This window comes from Microcaecilia unicolor, chromosome 3 (genome assembly GCF_901765095.1).
Source record: "Microcaecilia unicolor chromosome 3, aMicUni1.1, whole genome shotgun sequence".
Classification (NCBI taxonomy): domain Eukaryota; kingdom Metazoa; phylum Chordata; class Amphibia; order Gymnophiona; family Siphonopidae; genus Microcaecilia; species Microcaecilia unicolor.
The window spans coordinates 409,869,871-409,874,085 of NC_044033.1; the positions used below are offsets into that span (position 1 = coordinate 409,869,871).

The window sequence follows — 4,215 nt, forward strand, 5'->3', positions numbered from 1 at the left end:
CATAGTCAGCAGGATTTGAACCTGCATGAGAAGACTCCAATGGATTTCTAGTCTATCACCTTAACCACTTGGCCATGACTGTCAGATTTAACTTAAATAGCAGCAGGATCTCAAAACTCAATCAGCTTTTAAATCTATCAGCAGATTTTATATTTCAAAGATCCTCCCAGTTATAATGAATCAAGATCTACCTTCCTTCAGACAAATCTGAAGAGGTTGCTGTGAATATGCACTACAACATCATTTTTTGTTGGCCCAATAAAAAGTTATTGCAATTTATAAGTTTTTCCAAATATATTCAACTGAAATGTCTGCCTGGAGCCAGGCCTGTGGCTCAGTGATAGTGCAGAGCACTGCCACATAGAAGATAACTGCTTTGATTACTATATGTCAGGTCTTCTTCTCTCCCTGTTGGCAGATGCTGCAAGAGCAGTATAGGCAGTCAAGAGGATTGCAAGAGACAGTAGTGGACTGTAATACACTGGATTCTGAGAGCCATGATTGTTTCTACCCAATTCATTGTACAGATGTCTTGTTCTCTATTGGACACACTCAGTTGTGGCTGCCTGTGGGGTGGGGGAAAGGAAGAGGCCCTGAGAATGGATGTGTGCATCCCTCATAGTCAAGGGTTCTCCATTCTCTGTATGTTCTCTGCATTCAGATCTTACCTCGATTTTCACCAGGTTCACGGGTATCCACAGCTGGTAGTTCTTCTCCCGCTTTGCACCTCATGTGTCTCCCCACTAGGTTCCATCCTTCTTTATGTGGTGAACCCCAGTCCCCTGTTATGAAATGCCTACCCATTCTCAAGGTTTTTTTTGGGGGGGGGGAGGGGGGAAGCATATATGCACTTAATGTGTTTTCCACATTATTCAACACAGTCCTAAAATCCTCCATAGTTATGGAACAACATTTCTAATTTCTATTCTGCAAATTATTTTCAGGGTGGCCACAGGTGCGTGCCTACCATGGCCTTGAGCCCTTAAGTCATGGTGAGGGAGAGGGGTTCTGGTTAGAGTTCCTATTCTAAATTACCTGCAAGTGGCTGCAGCCTGGTGCCTATATAATTCCCCTAGCCTGTGCCCTTCTGTACCTGGGTGTGGTTTTAAAGTGACACATGTATTTACTATTTTCTAAATGTGTGATGACAGCCAAGCTTGCAGTGACAGCCTGAAAGTGTTGTGTAACAAACATGCATCACAAACGGAGTCATTTGTGAAGGAAGAAAATAACCTGGGAAATTGGGGCAGAAAATTTCTTTGCTACTGTCAGAGCTGAAATATGAGAATGTAGAGGGCACAGGAGCTAAAGTAGTGGAGAGGAGATGACAGTGGTATCTGTCATTCTTTATCTGTATACCTGAGTAACTAGTAATCTGTGATGCAACAGTCAGAAACAACTTCATTCACATGACTTGCTCTGCCAGTATACCATGAACATACCCCTTGAGGTAGCAACTGGTATTGCGACTTCTGCCTTTCTGATCAAGAACCAACTTTGGAGTACATCTCTTACAATAATGACTTTTTTTTCTTTCTTGAAGTGGAGGAGTAGCCTAATGGTTTGTGCAGTGGCCTGAGAACCAAGGGAACTGCAGCTCCTTGTGACCCAGGGCAAATCACGTAACCCTCCATTATTCCAGGTACAAAATTAGTACCTTTATATAATGTGTAAACCACTTTGATTGTAAGCGCAGAAAGGTGGTATATCAAATCCCAACCCTTTCCCTTTCTATATAAAATGCAGTAGGGCCTGTTTTATGGCAATAAGTTTACCAGTTTTCATGCATCATTGGTATATGATAGGATAATTGATAATTATGGACCTTTTTACTAAAGAACAAACAAGCCCACAGAAGAACAGGTCTTTGCAATCAGTACAATCACAACAAAGAAATACAGTGAAGAAGACAAAATTGTATACAGCAAAATGATGAGGTGAGGATAATCTTTAATACAAACAAGGCTTAACTGGACACGGGTCGTGTTTTGGCCACTAGGCCTGCATCAGTAAAACCTAATAGAATGTACATCTTAAAAATAGCATAAAAACAGTAAATAATCAAAATAATATAAAAGCAAGAAATAAAGCAATGTCATTGAGAGACATCCAAAAATATTATTATGAACCCACAAACAATTAATGCAGAGCAATCATAACATACATAAAATTACAATTCCCCATCTACTGTTCACATAAAAAGGCTAATTACAATGAAAGAAATTGACTAAATTTAAGTCTTTGCTTAAAGCCCACCTCTTCAATGCTGCGTTCGGCACCTAACCCTTACCGTTCAGTGAATCCAAACTGCCCCAATTTGACTGCCCCTATCGGACCGACCGTTCACTTGTCTATTAGATTGTAAGCTCTTTGAGCAGGGACTGTCTCTCTTTGTTAAATTGTACAGCGCTGCGTAACCCTAGTAGCGCTCTAGAAATGTTAAGTAGTAGTAGTAGATTAAGGGAAAGAGACCCAGAATCTAAATAAATAACAATGAAGGAAAAAGACTCAAAACCCAAACAACGGACCCACCAAAATTATGCAAATGATCTGATGAAGTAAACTTCACTGGTAAAAAAACCCCCTCAAAATATAAGCACTTTATACGATTGCTGATACATTCGATGTGAAAAGATGACCCAGCTGTTTGTAGCTCCTTCCTGGCCCTCACCAATGAGATTTGGTTGTGGGTAAGGGTGTCCGGTGACCAGAGAGCAAACATCATCTATGCGCTACCTATGATTATCTCCAAGTTTCTACTTGGCAGATCACTAGTGCTAGACAACATACCTATTATTTACACAACTCTGTGCTGTGGGCCTCTATGGTAAGGGGGGGGGGGAGAGGCTGGACGATCATTTGTGTTCCTCAACAGAAATGCCCACCCAGCCTTCCCCCCTTACCATACAGCCATGCAATTTGGAAGGAACAGGTGGCCTTCTGTATGGCCACACTTATTACACATATGTACCAAAGGTTCTCTGTCACAGTTCACCTGTCATGCAACCCAGATTGCTGACTCCTCTCACATCAACCCCGACATTTGATAGTACCACATATGTAGTGCACAAAGTACAAAGTACACACACAGACTCTGGTCAGTGCCCAAAGTGTAAACCTGTATTTAAACTATCTACAAACATAATTTACAATTCTCCCCACCCCAAATAATTCCCCCACCCCAAATAATTCTCTCCCCCCAAAATAATTCTCCCATTGAGGTGGACATGAGGGCAGAGAGTACCGTTTGTGTGCAGTATTGTAGGGATGTGGGAATGTTTTTCCTTTCTAGTACATAGATTCTATTAATGAATGTGCATGTGCACATATCACTAATTACCCTTGAATGCAGACTATAGTTTGTGCTGACATTGCTGAGGTGTAGCTACAGGAGGGGGCCCTGATAGGCAGGAGGGGGGGGGGGGAGCAAACACTTACCTTTCCAACCTGTCCCTTCTTGCAGCCCAGGCTTGGATGGATAATGTCCGGGGGGGGGGGGGGGGGGGGCAGTTGGTGGTGGTGCCTGAACAGCACTGCTCTGTGCTTGATGCATAGCTGCACCAAATAACATATTTCAGCTTCGCTGAAATTGGGCTCTCTTCATAGCGCCATGTTTCTCAGTGAACAAGCATTGGAAGGAGTGCATCGCCTTATATGGACACCCATGGGTGATGAGCGTCCTTACGTTCACAGTTCCATATATGGACTATAATCCCATATATGGACAGGTCAGTATGTGCACGTTTTGGCATCTATAATGGTTGCACACATGGACTGCCGTGACGCATGGACATCCAAGGACTGTCGTCACGGGTGCGGGGCCTCTGTGCAGAGCCTTCCTTATATGGATCATTATCAAGTGTGCAAACTTCATATATGTGCGAACTTCATATATACACAATAAAATATATATGTTCCTTATATTTCCCATAGCATGTAGTTGCAGACATCCAGGAACGGGGCAAATATAAGGAACATTGAGAAGTATGAAGTACAGTAACAACGATGTGTTTCTCACAGAAATGCTGTATTTTTCCTTTACTTTGGGCATCCCTGATTTGGGCATTTTCAACTGCGATTATGGAATGTCTAAGGGCATCCTTTTTCCTCTACTTTGGGTATCCCTGATTTCGGTGATTTCAACTGCGATAATGGAATGTCTAAGAGCGTCCATACTAGTTTTCCATTATACTTCGTAAGGGTGACCAAATTCAG

General features: G+C 42.3%; 1 non-coding gene across 1 annotated transcript; it reads right to left on the minus strand.

The window, feature by feature from the left end:
- On the minus strand, positions 1-82 carry TRNAS-AGA. The gene has a single exon. It is a non-coding gene; the product is annotated as a tRNA-Ser (tRNA).
- Between the last annotated feature and the right edge of the window lie 4,133 nt (positions 83-4,215).